This window comes from Mobula birostris, chromosome 13, assembly GCF_030028105.1.
Source record: "Mobula birostris isolate sMobBir1 chromosome 13, sMobBir1.hap1, whole genome shotgun sequence".
Classification (NCBI taxonomy): domain Eukaryota; kingdom Metazoa; phylum Chordata; class Chondrichthyes; order Myliobatiformes; family Myliobatidae; genus Mobula; species Mobula birostris.
The window spans coordinates 2,674,161-2,689,598 of record NC_092382.1 but is presented as its reverse complement, the minus strand read 5'-3'; positions in this window follow the sequence as shown (position 1 = coordinate 2,689,598).

Sequence of the window (15,438 nt, the reverse complement as noted above, 5' to 3'; positions counted from 1 at the left end):
TGGTTCCAGAAGCTTATAGAGAAAGATCCAGAAATTTGAAGAAAGCTGTGGACAAAAATTACGTGGATTTTACCTACGATAATTCTGTGTGTTTTGAGAGATGGGTTTCCTCTAAAAATGTGAATGGGGAGTAGAGTAAATTAAAAGAGTTGATTTTATTGGAGGAATTTAAAAGGTGCATCCCTATTGAGGTAAGGACATACTTAAATGAGAGGGACACTGCTACGTTGCAGGAGTCTGCTAAATTAGCTGATGAGTATGCTTTAATCCATAAGAGTAGATTTCCTCAGGGTAGGACTTTTAAAAGGAGAGATAGCACAGGGAGTCAAGGTAAACCAGAAATTAAGTCAGAAGTTAGTGAGAAAGGTAAGGATGAAGGGAAACATATGAAGGAAAGACATTTTGGTCCTATTTGTAATTATTGTCAGAAACCTGGACACATCATAGCTAACTGTTTCTGATTAAAGGAGAAGGCGGCAGTCCCGGATGCTTGTGTGCAACGTATTGAAACACTTGTAAATCCACAGAGTTTGATAAATACACATGAAGCTTTGTCAGACTTCGACCAAGTTAAGAGGGGATATGATTATTTTATAACCGAAGGATTTGTATCCTTGAAAGAGGGACCCAATCCAGTGCCAATAAAAATCCTTAGGGATACTGTAGCTTCTCAATCACTTATATTAGACAGTGTTCTCAAATTTAGTGATGAGTCTGACATTGGTGAGGTAAACCCTATAAGAGGTGTTGGGAGTGCCCTTATGCCAGTACATTTGCATAGAGCAAACTTAAGGTCAGGGTTAGTTACGGGACTTGTGAAGTTACGACTACAACCCAGTTTAAGGATGAATTGCATTTCTCTATTATTAGGGAATGACTTAGCAAACAGACAAGTCTTTCCAGAAGTGCATTTGACAACAAAGCCCATACCTGAGGAACCACAGATGGATTCTTCTAAAACGGATTCTTCCTGTGTTGTAACCCAAGCTAAGGCTAAAAAGATTGATGTGCAGGATGGGTCTGTTACCCATGACTGTTCAACTCGGGATTCAAATTTTGAGGATGTGTCAGAAACTTTCTTACCTTCATTGTTTGATCAAGATTCTGGTAGTAAGTCTGACCATGAAGATTTATCTCTATCTCAGAAAAAGATGATAACAGAGCAGAGTAGAAACCCTGAGATTATCAAATTAAAAGAACAAGCTCTTCCAGATTGTGAAATTGAGAAGGTGTCAGTAGGGTATTATTTTGAGAAGGGAGTATTAATGAGGAAGTGCAGATCACCTACAAGTCCTGCAAGTGAAGAATGGGAAGTTAATCACCAGGTAGTAGTTCCTAAAGTTTACTGGAATGAGATTTTAACTATGGTTCATAGTATGCCTTTGGGTGGCCATCAACGTGTAAAGAAAACTGCAAATAAGGTTTTTAAATATTTTTACTGGCCTACTTTAAGAAAAGATGTGGCGACATTTTGCAGAACGTGTCAAACTTGCCAAATTGTGGGTAAAGCTAATCAAGTTACTCCAGTGGCCCCACTGCAACCGATTCCAGCATTTGGTGAACCATTTTCCAAAATTATTATAGATCGTGTAGGCCCATTGCCAAAAACTAAGATTGGACATCAATATTTGCTGGCTATCATGTGCACAGCATCTAGGTTTGCAGAGGCCATTCCACTCAGGAATATAACAGCTAAAACGGTAATAAAGGCTCTTATAAAGTTCTTTACTTATTTTGGATTTCCTAAGGAAATACAATCTGATCAAGGTGGTAATTTTATGTCTGGATTGTTTCAGCAGAGAGATTATAAACTGGGAGCAAAACAGATTACCTCATCTGCATACCATCGTGAATCACAAGGAGCCTTGGAGAGGTTTCATTCTACCCTCAAAACCATGGTTAGGATGTATTGTGTGGAAAATGAAAAGGACTGGGATGAGGGCGTACATTTATTACTTTTTGCAGTCTGGGATTCAGTGCAGGAATCCCTAGGTTTTAGTCTTTTGAACTTGTGTTTGGGCATAGATTTAGAGGACCTTTGGAATTGTTGAAAGAGCAGTGGATTAATAAAGAGGTACATACGAATTTGCTGGATTATGTTTTAAAGTTCAAGGAAAGATTACTTAAAGCGTGTAGCTTAGCCAACGGAAACTTAAAGTTGGCTCAGGAGAAAATGAAAACGTGGTATGATAAGGATGCTAGAATGAGGTCATTTAAGCCTGGAGATAAGGTGTTGGTTCTTTTCCCGGTGCAAACGAACCCTTTACAAGCTAAATTCCATGGTCCTTATGAGGTTATATCCAAAGTTAATTATGTGGATTATATGATAAAAAACGCCAGATCAAAGAAGTCCCACACAGCTATGTCATATAAATATGATAAAACCATATTATGAGAAACAGTCTGCTACTATGACTGTTATGGTTAATAATAAAGAGGCTGATCCCACTAGGGACTTAATGGATGATTCATCTGAAACTCATTTTAAACCCAGCATTATTTCTGCCAGATCATCAAACTCAACAATTCTGGAAAATATTGATGAGAAATTAGCTCATTTATAGCCAGAGCAGAGACAACAAATGAAACAGTGAATTGTTAAATACAGTATAGGGATTTATTTCCAGACGTTCCTAAAAGAACCACTGTAGCTACAGTTGATGTAGATGTTGGAGATGCAAATCCCATAAAGCAACATCCATATAGGATGAACAGGGCAAAATGTGAACTTGTGAACAAGAAATTAAGTATATGTTAGAGAATAATATTATTAGACCTTCTAATTCGAATTCGAGTTAACCTTATGTGATGGTTCCTAAGCCAGACAGTAGTATTTGGTTTTGTACTGATTACAGGAAGGTGAATACTGTGACAAAAACTGATGCATATCCAATCCCTGGAGTAGATGATTGTGTGGATGAAGTGGGAAAAGCAAAGTTCCTTACAAAAATTGATTTGTTAAAAGGGTATTGGCATGTTCCATTGATGGTTAGAGGTCGAGAGATTTCTGCATTTGTAACCCCATCTGGGTTATACGAATATAATGTTCTTCCATTTGGGATGAAGGATGCACCAGGTAATTTGCAGCGGACGATTAATTCTGTGATTCATGGGCAGATGCCTATATTGATGATTTTGTTACAGGAAATGATACTTGGAAAGCACATGTTACTGCGGTGGAGAAACTATTTGAAAGACTTTCAAAAGCTAACTTAACTATTAACTTAGTTAAAAGTGAATTTGGCCATGCCATAGTGACCTATCTTGATCACCTTGTAGGTCCGGGTTTGGTTAAGGATAATGGTTAAGGAAATGAAGCAAACTCCAATTCAGTAACAAAGTTTAATGTTACAGGAGTATAATATTTTGATAACCTATATTAAAGGCAAAGATAATGTGATTGCTGACAGTCTATCTAGATATTAAATGTGCAATGTAATTTTTTATGGAGTTATATTTTAGCATTTGTAACACTTCTACTGTATATTAGTTTGTGAGGTGCTGTATGATACTGTGTATGTTGTAAATTTTATACATTTGTATTTCTTTTATAAATTGTTAGTTTTTAAAAATTTTGTTCATAACAGACCAAAATTTTCTCCTTTTTGGTGGGAGGTCTTATATACCTTGTGGGTATCTTGTGACTGTCTTATGACCATCATGTAATGCAGTATCTTGTGAGCATGAGGTAATGGTCTTGTGGTGGTGGGGTGATGTAACTTTCCCTCCAATGTGAGGACACGTGATTACATGTTCGCAACAGGTATATAACAGGGAACCCTGGTGTGATGCAGTTAGTCTTCAGTTGAGTTATTTTTAGTTTGTCAGATAGTCCGTTTTGCTGCGTATTTGTCTTGTGATGCAGTTTCGTTTTAAACCGGAGTTTTACTTTCTATCTTAAGGTAAAACCTTTGTGCTGGCAGTTTTGCCAATATCTGCCAGGTTTTTGTTAGTTTTACTTTTGCAGTTCAGTATCGGAGAGTGAAGACCTTCATCAAAAGGACGGGAACCTGAAGGATCACAATAAAGTTGGAGTCGTTCAGCGGGGTTATGAAGGATCGCCCTTATTGGACTCTTCGGTCAAGAAATAGTGACCTGCATCTGAGATAACTCTTGCAAAAGAGCAGGGAAGTTTGAGCAGTGTTACTTGCCTGGAAAAGGTCAGTTCCTTTAAGCTATTTTATTTCCTTCGTCATGAATCCTTTGGACAGAATCAGCAGAAATGTCATGTCTGTGAAGAAATCCATCTCCAGAGAAGTCTCTCCTTATTGACTCTGTAAATCACTTGAACTTTAGAATTTACCACTTTAAGAACTGTGTTAGAATTTACCACTTTAAGAACTGTTCCAGAGTTGCTTATAGCAGTTTACTTCCAGTTAAGTTAGTTGTTTCTTTACTTTTCACTATCGTAAGCAAAGTTTAATAAATGTTTATGTTCGTTTAAAAAAACATTGACTCATTTCTAAATTCATTGACAGATAGATAGATAGACATACTTCATTGTTCTGGAGGGAAATTGGGTTTCATTACAGTTGCACCAAGAATAGAGTATAAATATAGCAATATAAAACCATAAATAAATAATAATATGCAAGTTATGCCAGATGGAAATAAGTCCAGGACCAGCCTATTGGCTCAGGGTGTCTGACCCTCCAAGGGAGGAGTTCTAAAGTTTGATAGCCACAGGCAGGAATGACTTCCTATGATGCTCAGTGTTGCATCTCAGTGGAATGAGTCTCTGGCTGAATGTACTCCTGTGCCCAACCAGTACATTATGCAGTGGATGGGAGACACTGTCCAAGATGGCATGCAACTTGGACAGCATCCTCTTTTCAGACACCACGGTGAGAGAGTCCAGTTCCATCTCCACAACATCACTGGCCTTACGAATGAGTTTGTTGATTCTGCTGGTGTCTGCTACCCTCAGCCTGCTGCCCCAGCACACAACAGCAAACATGATAGCACTGGCCACCACAGACTCGTAGAACATCCTCAGCATCAGCATTGTTGCTAATGCTGTAACACCACTCTGTGGGTGAAGATGTTTCCCTTGACTTTTCTGCAGACTGAAGAAGTTGAGCTGACTGTAGTTCTGCCTGAGATGTTCTTCACCCCTCAAATCTCTGGGCTGAGGAAGAATGACATTGGGAGTTGTCAGGGTAAGAATGTAGGATGAGGAGAAGGGAATCAGCAGTGGGGCGTGGCAATGAATGACAGAGTAGCAACATTTGGAAGCTGATTGACAGAGAAAGTAATCTGGTTGTCTGACTGATGACACAAACAATACCTGTGGTGAGGTGCTGCACTGGTCGAGGCACATGTGTGTGGTGGGAATGGTTGTATCTATTGAGGGAGTTGTTCCTGCTTGTTTATCCTGTAATATTATACCCAGATGGTTATTTTAGATTGTCCTATCTGAAATAATGTATTGATTATCATATAGTTTGTAAGATTTTAACTCTAAAACTGGATCAGGCTTGAATTTATGGTGCCTTTATGAAGTGATGGAGGGAATTCATGAGTTTTTATTTTGAAGCAAGATTTTGGTGAATGATATTTGCCACTTGATTGTAATTAATCAGATGGAGTTAAACTGCTGCAGGAGCCTGGAATATATTGGATTGTCTCTGGTTTCTCTTAGCATTTTCTGCCTTGTTTGTTTGTATTTCATTTATTTTCGATTTTTTTTTAAATCATTTTGTTAACCACCTTGTCCTGTATTTCTGCAAGGAACCCCTTTGTTTCTAGGATGAGGTCTCCAACTCATTAGAAAGAGTCAGAAGGTGTTGAGTCATTGTGGGTAGAACAAAGGAGTAGTAAGAGTGAAAAGACAGAGATTGGAGTTTTATAGAGACCCCCAAACAGTAGTATGTATATCTTCTACAAATTACAATGGGAGAAGGAAAATGCATGCCAAAACAGCAATATTACAGTATTCATGGGAGATAGTCATGCAGATATATTGGGAAAATCAGGTAGGTGCTGGATCCCAAGAGGAGGATTTCCTAGAATACCCACAAGATGGCTTATTACAGCAGCTCCTGGTTGAGCCCAGCTGGGGATCAGCTATTCTTGACTGGGTGTTGTGCAATGAATAGGAATTATTTAGAGCACTTAAGGCAAAAGAACCCAGAGGGGAAAGTGATCTTAATATAATGGAATTCGCCCTGAAATGTGAGAAGGAGAAGCTAATGTGAAATGTGTCAGTATAATTGTAGAATAAAGAGAATTACAGAGGCATGAGAGAAGAATTGGCCTAAATTGATAAGGAAAGAACACTGGAATGGATGACGACAGAATGGCTGGAATTTCGGTGAATAATCCAGAAGGCACAGGATATATAAGTACTAAAGAGGAAGAAGTATTCCAAAGGCAAGATGATACAACTGTGGCTAATAGGAAGGCAAAGCCAACATGGACACCAAAGTGGAGGCATATAACAGAGCAAAAAATGGTGGGAAGTCAGAGGAATGGGAAGCTTTTAAAAACCAACAGAAGGCAACTTAAAAATAAGAAGGAACAATATGGAATACAAAGGTAAGCTCGCCAATAAAGGGGATACTAAATGTTTCTTTAGATGCATAAAGTGTAAAGGAGAGGTGAGGGTACATATCGGACCAATGGAAAACGATGCTGGAGAGGTGGTAATAGAGGCAAGGAGCTGGCGGATGAACTGAGTAGGTGTTTTATATCAGTCTTCACTATGGAAGACACCAGCAGGATGGTGGAAGTCCAGATGTCAGTGGTCAGAAATATTTATAGTACATTACTTGGGAGCAGGTTCTTGGGAAACAGAAAAGTCTGAAGGTAAATATGCCACCTGGACCACATAGTGTACATCCCAGAGTTCTCAAAGAGGTGACTGAAGACATTGTGGAGGGATTAGTAATGATGTTTCAATAATCAATTGAATCTGGCGTGGTTCCATACAACTGAAAATTTGGAATTATCACTCCACTCTTCAAGAAGGGAGGGAGCTAGATAAACAGAAATTATAGGCCAGTTAGTCTCACTTCACTCTTTGGGAAGATATTGGAGTCAGATATTGAGGATGTGTTTTCAGGGTATTTTCGGTCATTTTCAGCATGGTTTCCTCAAGGGAAAATCTTGCCTGACAAGTGTGTTGAAAGTCTTTGAATTCATTGAAGAAGTAACAAGCAAGATGGACAAAGGAGAATCGGTTGATGCTGGACACGTGAGGTTTCAGAAGGTCCTTGACAAGGTGCCACACATGAGGCTGTTTATCAAGTTATGAGCCCATGATATCACAGGAAAGATTCTTGCATGGATGAAGCAGTGGCTGATTGGCAGGAGGTGAAGAATAGTAATAAAGGGAACCTTTTCTGATTGGTTGCTGGTGACCAGTGGTGTTCCACAGGGATCTGTGTTGGGACCGATTCTTGTCTGTTATATGACAGTGACTTGGATGACAGAATTGATGGCTTCGTTGCAAAGATGCGGATGATACCAAGTCAGTTGGAGGGACAGGAAGTTTTGAGGAAATTGAGGGGCTCAAAAGGACACACAGATTAGAGACAATACTTTAGTCAGAGGGTGGTAAATCTGTGGAATTTATTGCCACGAGCGGCTGTGGAGTCTAAGTCATTGGTTGTGTTCAAGGCAGAGATAGATAGTTTCTTGATTAGCCAGGGCATCAATGGGTATGGGGTGAAAGTAGGGGAGTGGGGATGACTGGAATAATTGGATCAGCCCATGATTGAATGGCGGAGTAGACTCGATTGGCCGAATGGCCTACTTCTGCTCCTGTATCTTATGATCTTATGGTTTGAAGGCGGTGAAGCCTTGAATTCTAATCCTGCTAAGAATTAGACACTACAAAAAGTGCGTCTTTAGAACGTAACAAACCTGGAATATTGTTTTATTCTCTTTGTGTCAGATCAGATATGCCCCATGTGTCTTACTTGTAAACAACGAAACCATCAAGATTGCAGCAATACTTCCATAAGTGACACACTTAAAAAGCTAGTTATGGTTTTACTCAGTTCTGGAAGATGAAAGAAGCATTTGAAAAGCGTTGCACACTCGAGTCATTTGGAAAGAAAGCAACAAATGACTTTGATCGTCGTCTCATTGCTTCTCATAACATTTCCAAAATAATAGCAGAAGTCTGCAAGATCTCATACAATTAGTGAAAGATTAATAAGGCCTGCCGTATCAGGTACTCACCACTGTTCTCAAAACAGATACCTGTATTTTAAAATTGACTCCTCTGAGTATTAATTCTGCAGCACCTCATATTGATGAAACGAGTGAGGACATTGAGTATCACTATGCACAGAGCTAAAGGAAAACAGAATTTGGGAGCCAACTGTGCGACGAGGCATTGATAATGGCACATGCACCGTTCATCAAAAATGGAAAAATCGATCGAGAGATTCTCGATTGTATAAAGTTGAAAATAGATATCAACGGAGAATCAGTCCACGACGAACTCAAAGTGAAATTGATAACAAAATGATTCTGATTAGGAACATGATTTCTTGTGCACCGGATGGAGCACCATATATAACAGGTTGCCATGCTGGTTTCGTGGAATTTATGAAAATGAAATTGCAAGTCTATTGTGTCATTCATCGTTACCATCCCGCAGCTACTGGGCAGCGGGCAGGTGCCGTAAAATCTACGTTTAATGATAAATATGAAGTTAAAGCAGAATATCTTTCTCATGTTAGCATATGGTAGCCATGTTTTTACACTATGGGGGCGATGGAAAGTATATTGTGCTTAAGTAGGACGTTGGAAAGTAAGAAGGTGCTTTAGGAGGGCGTTGGTAAGTATGAAGGTGCTTCATGAGGGCGTTGGGCTAAAAAGGTTGGCAAACACTGCTATAGAAGAAAGAGTTAGCCAACGGATAAGCATAACTGTCCATGGATGAAATCTCTGCGATCTGAGCAGACTAGGTGTCAACGAGAAAGCGTTCAAAGACTGGCTCAAATTTGTAGACGTCTTCCCAGAAACAGAATGTTTCCTTGTAGCAATACAGGACTAGGTGCTTAAGACAAAGACATCAAAAATGCACAATAAAAAAAACTAACAAATTCAAGATGATAAAAGTCGAATATGCCATGTGAAACCAGAAAATATCCTGCAGTACCTTGCAACAGATTAATTCAACCTTACACAAGTACAGGCAAACATCTTTCACCAAAATCTTGCTTTAACATGCAAAACATTCTATACAATATTATACAGTAAATACAACCCTAATCGAGTTTTGGAGTCTCTTATGACCAATCTATTACTAGAGATGGGGCAATACCTGGTACCCGTCGGATCTAATATTACAGGGTAATAGGGATGGTCATTCCGAACACACACACCGCATGAAAATCAGTAAGTAAGAAACACCAGAAGTATGCTGACTTGAAAGAGGAAAATGAAAGACAGTGGTACATGAACATTGTCCCATTTGTGATTTACACGACTGGCATCATTCTAAAGTCACCACACAACAGCATTAAACAATGCGACCCGCACGACAATATCTATGTAAATCTCCAGACAGCCACAATACGCAACACCATCAGAATCGGCCGAAAGTTCCAAGCGATTGAGAAATCAGTGGGCTTCTCCGTGTACATGTCCATACCGCAATTTTTATCAGATTGAGCTGAGATAGAAAATAAAAATAATAATAAATATGCGATTCTACCTGAGTGAATGCAGAGGAGAGTCAACACGCAATTTGATCGGATGGAAATTTATTAAAAATCAGGAAGTGAGATGACATCATTTTCTTTGAAGCAGACTAGGCATCGGAGGTTTCCGTGAAAATTTTGGCAATTATGCATGAGTTCTGTGGTGTTAAACATACCCCCGCAACATCTTTGTCTAATGCGACGGACAAGTGCGAGCTTTACTGTAAGTTCGTGCAGTCTGTTGACTTTTTTTTCCATTTCATTCTTATGCAAGAGACCGAAGTGACTAATGAGTTGCATTTTTGCCTGTTTGGTCTTGAATGTCCCCAGAGCCTGTCTCGCTTTATCATGACCGAAAAGGGTCTGGCGGTGACGAGCGCGGAAATATGGTGGAAAACTAAACATTAAAGGTAGGATGAGTTTAATAATTGGTAGCAGTGGAGGTGGCGGGGTGCGAGTGTCGGAGAGTCTGTTCCTGTGCTGCGTCTCTCTCTCGGGCTCGAAACCAGATTTACTCTCCCCGCTGCCACCTTCTCCGATGATCATTGGTTCTGCAGAGTCAAGATCGGAAACATTGCGAATCCCTCCGAGAAGAGATTAGATATGTTGTTTGTTAATTTGTTGAATAATTGACGTGAGCGGATATTTCGCTGTGCTAATGGACTGCTCTCTGAACTTGGACTGAGTTACCCCACAAATAAATGTGTTTGTACAACAGCTTAACATCATCGGCATGTCTCCGGAGTGTTGAAAAGTGTATTCAGAATCGTTGTAGTCATTCCGATCCAACCCGGCGATGGTGTAATAAAGGAATTCGGCAACATTCACCGACCACAGGATGATGAAGCTGCCGGAGATGGTGAGAAGTAAGATCACAGACCTCCTCCTGCTCTCCATCTCCGGGTCACTGCGGTTCTCCGCCTTGCTCTGACCCCTCAGCCCCTTACGGACGCGACTAGTCACTAAAATGTGTCTGACTGTCAGAGCGTTAAACAGGAGTATTAACACGAATGGGAGTAACGGCGTTAGGACGGTAGAAAGCCGGTCATATCCCACCCACTCGGGATCCGTACAGTAGCCCGGTATTTCAGTACAGTCCCGGGGTATAATGTCGACTACTTTCACAGGACGATATATAAAGAAGAAGGGCACATTATTAAAACAGAACAGAACGCCGGTTGTTGTCAGAACCACAGCCGCAGTTTTCCCGGTGCAATACTTTATTTTCCACTTCTGGCAACAAATGGCGACAAACAGGTCAAACGTGAAGCTGACGGTGAACCAGACAGAACAGTCTGTGGCTGCCTCTCCCAGGGCAGCGATCACACTGCACACGGGGGTGATGTCCAGGAAAGTCCCGGGGAGGTAATAATAACAGACCCGCCACAATATCACCGCAAACACGATGGTCAGTAGATCCGCCCCTGCCGTGGCCATCAGGTAGCGAGTGGTGCGGGTGGAGAGGCCGCACTTTCCCTGGGACAGGATCACCATCGCCACTAAATTCACTGGGAAACAACCGAGAGCGCGAGTGAATTACTGTCTGTCCACTCCGTGGGTCTCGGGACAGGGAGATGCTGGAAACGGAGAGCAGCTCATTCCCGGAGGTTTAAAACGGGGAAGGCGGCGATCGCCGGCGCCTCAAAGGTGCCAATACCGGGAGAAACGTTACGGTCCGGGGCGCTGACTGCACGGCGGGCAGGGTTCGGGAAGGAGACCGGGAACGCTTTGGAAAATCAGTGTAAATCTCTGTCCATCAGGTTTCCGACTGATGTGCAAAGCCGAGAAAGCCTCGGCAACTTTCTCAGCCACAGTGATTCCCGCGGTCCCGTCACATCTGTTCACAATGTCCGGTGCCGCTCAGCCCCGCTGTCTCCGACTTTGTCCATGGATAGTTTCTAAAGCTCGTTGCAGATTTACTTCCCCCGTTCGCAGGCATCGATCTCCTCATTGGCCTCCGCCCACACGGGCCCGGCTCGGCTCGCTTATTTTAAAATCCGCAGCTACTCTTCGTCGCGGTTCCTTCACACTCTGTCAGGGGTTCGGATCAGAAAGTTCCCATGTTGGTTTTATTTAATATTCTCCCTGACCAGCTCCGAATTACTGCGACGTTACTCTAAATGCTCCGGTGCTGGTTGTCCCGGAGCGGAGTGTCGCCGCTAACTTACCCCGTCTGACGTGTATCGGACCCCGCTGTGTCGGCTCTGAACTCCCTCTTCACCACATCGATATGGAAACAAACCCCGGGAAACAAAAACGCACAGCCACTCTCATTTAATTTTTCCAAACCCCCGTAACTCTCGGGTTCTAATATACAGTTGGTGTCATTTTCAGGATATAAATATACATTTTTTGTCAATAAAAGACTCCGGAATGTTGATTTGGTCCCTCAACCAAATTGTTGACACAGTTTGGGAACAACGGGGCTCCGAGCACTGGTTCCTATAATACCGACTGGGACATCCTGCAGGCCCAAGAAGAGTCTGATTATTCCTTGTATCTAACACACACAGACACCAGGAACAGCATCAGTTCACTCGGCCACTCTAGCACGTCCTGTCATTCAATAAGATCAGGGCCCCAAACACCACTCCCTTCCCCACTTTGCCCGGACCATCGGCCCCGCTTGCAGGGCAACAGTCTGCCGGTGTTTGCCCCCCAATGTGGTGAATCCCTCTGCTCGCCACCACCGTGGGCTCAGACATTTCCACAGATGAGCCCCTCCTGTCCCCACCGGGACAAACATCCTGTCCGCCCCCTCTCTCACCATCTTCATCCTTTCAATAGCCCGCCCCCTCCCTCCCCGGGGAACCGGCATCAAACCGACGGGCCGAGCGGTCTCCTCCTACCTCTCAGCGATACATCAGACTCCGGCCGCAGGAGACGCTTCACAAACGCCCCCACCTTCGCTCGGAGGAAAGAGGAAATGAATCAGAAAGCGGACATTTACTTTGGGATTTGTTCCGCTTTTACTGGGAGGTCACTTCGGCAAGGAGTCAGGTCGGCGGGGTAACGCCCCCTCGGCTGGTCCGCCTCCACTATTGGGCGTAAACAGTGATTGACATTGCCTTGGGCCAATGACTATAGCGCAGCGGCGGTGAGGGGTCTCGTGGTCGGTAGAACCATAGAAAACTACAGCACAGAAACAGGCCATTTGGCCCTTCTCGGCTCCGCCGAACCATTTTTCTGCCTAGTCCCACTGACCTGCACCCCGACCATATCCCTCCGTACACCTCCCACCCATGTACCTGTCCAAGTTTTTCTTAAATGTTAAAAGTGAGCCCGCATTTACCACGTCATCTGCCAGCTCATTCCACACTCCCAACACTCTCTGTGTGAAGAAGCCTCTCCCCCCCCCACAAAATGTTCCATATATAACCATATAACTATTACAGCACGGAAACAGGCTATCTCGGCCCTTCTAGTCCGTGCCAAACTCTTAACCTATCCTAGTCCCACCGACCTGCACTCAGCCTATAACCCTCCATTCCTTTCCTGTCCATATATCTATCCAATTTAACTTTAAACGACAACATCGAACCTGCCTCGACCTCTTCTGCTGGAAGCTCGTTCCACACAGCCACCACTCTCTGAGTAAAGAAGTTCCCCCTCGTCTTACCCCTAAACTTTTGTCCTCTAGCTCTCAACCCATGTCCTCTTGTTTGAATCTTCCCCACTCTCAATGAAAAAAGTCTAACCACGTCAACTCTATCAATCCCCCTCATAATTTTAAACACCTCTATCAAGACCCCCTCAACCTTCTACGCTCCGAAGAATAAAGACCCAACTTGTTCAACCTTTCTCTGTAACTTAGGACATGAAAACCAGGCAAAATTTTAGTAAACCTCCTCTGTACTCTCTCAATTTTATTGACATCTTTCCTATAATTCGGTGACCAGAACTGTACACAATACTCCAGATTTAGCCTTACCAATGCCTTATACAAATTGAACATCACATCCCAACTCCTATACTCAATGCTCTGATTAATAAAGGCCAGCAAACCAAAAGCTTTCTTCACCACCCTATCCACATGACATTCCATCTTCAGGAAACTACGCACCAATATTCCTGGATTCCTCTGTTCTACAGCATTCTTCAATGCCCTACCATTTACCATGTATGTCCTGTTTTGATTAGTTCTACCAAAATGTAGTACCTCACATTTTTCTGCATTAAACTCCATCTGCCATCTTTCAGCCCACTCTTCTAACTGTCCTAAATCTATCTGCAAGCATTGAAAACATACCTCATCATCCACAACTCCACCTATCTTAGTATCATCTGCATACTTACTAATCCAATTTACCACCCCACCATCCAGATCATTAATATATATGACAAACAACATTAGACCCAGTACAGATCCCTGAGGCACACCACCAGTCACGGGCCTCCAACCTGACAAACAGTTATCCACCACTACTCTCTGGCGTCTCCCATCCAGCCACTGCTGAATCCATTTTACTACTTCCATATTAATGCCTAACAATTGAACCTTCCTAGCTAACCTTCCACGTGGAACTTTGTCAAAGGCCTCACTGAAGTCCATATAGACAACATCCACCATTTTACCCTTGTCAATTTTCTTAGTAACCTCATCAAAAAATTCAATAAGGTTTGTCAAACATGACCTTCCACGCACAAATCCATATTAACTGTTCCTAATCAGACCGTCTATCCAGATAATTATATATACCATCTCTAAGAATACTTTCCATCAATTTACCCACCACTGACGTCAAACTCACAGGCCGATAATTGCCAGGTTTACTCTTAGAACTTGAGAAACTCAGTTACAGAGAAAGGTTGAATAGGTTAGGACTTTATTCCCTGGAGCGTAGAAGAATGAGGGGAGATTTGATAGAGGTATATAAAATTATGATGGGTATAGATAGAGTGAATGCAAGCAGGCTTTTTCCACCGAGGCAAGGGGAGAAAACAACCAGAGGACATGGGTTAAGGGTGAGGGGGGAAAAGTTTAAAGGGAACATTGGGGGGGCTTCTTCACACAGAGAGTGGTGGGAGTATGGAATGAGCTGCCAGACGAGGTGGTAAATGCGGGTTCTTTTTTTAACATTTAAGAATAAATTGGAGAGATACATGGATGGGAGGTGTATGGAGGGGTATGGTCCGTGTGCAGGTCAGTGGGACTAGGCAGAAAATAGTTCGGCACAGCCAAGAAGGGCCAAATGGCCTGTTTCTGTACTGTAGTTTCTATGGTTCTATGGTTTTCTATGGTAACCGTTTTTAAACAATGGAACCACATTTAAACTTTTTAAACTTTTCCCCCTTCACCCTTAACCCATGTTCTCTGGGTTTTTTTTCCCTCCTCCAGCCTCAGTGGAAAAAGCCTGCTTGAATTCACTCTATCTATACCCACCATAATTTTATATACCTCTATCAAATCTCCCCTCATTCTTCTACGCTCCAGGGAATAAAGTCCTCACCTATTCAATCTTTCTCTGTAACTCAGTTTCTCAAGTCCAGGCAACATGCTTGTAAACCTTCTCTGCACTCTCTCAACTTTATTAATATCCTTCCTGTGATTTGGTAACCAAAACTGAACACAATACTCCAAATTCGGCCTCACCAATGCCTTATACAACCTCATCATAACATTCCAAGTCTTAAACTCAATACTTTGATATACAAGGGCGAATGCAGCAAAAACTCTCTTTACAACCCTATCTACCTGTGTCGCCACTTTTAGGGAATTTCTATCTGTATTCCCAGATCCTTCTGTTCTACTGCACTCCTCAGTGCCCTACCACTTACC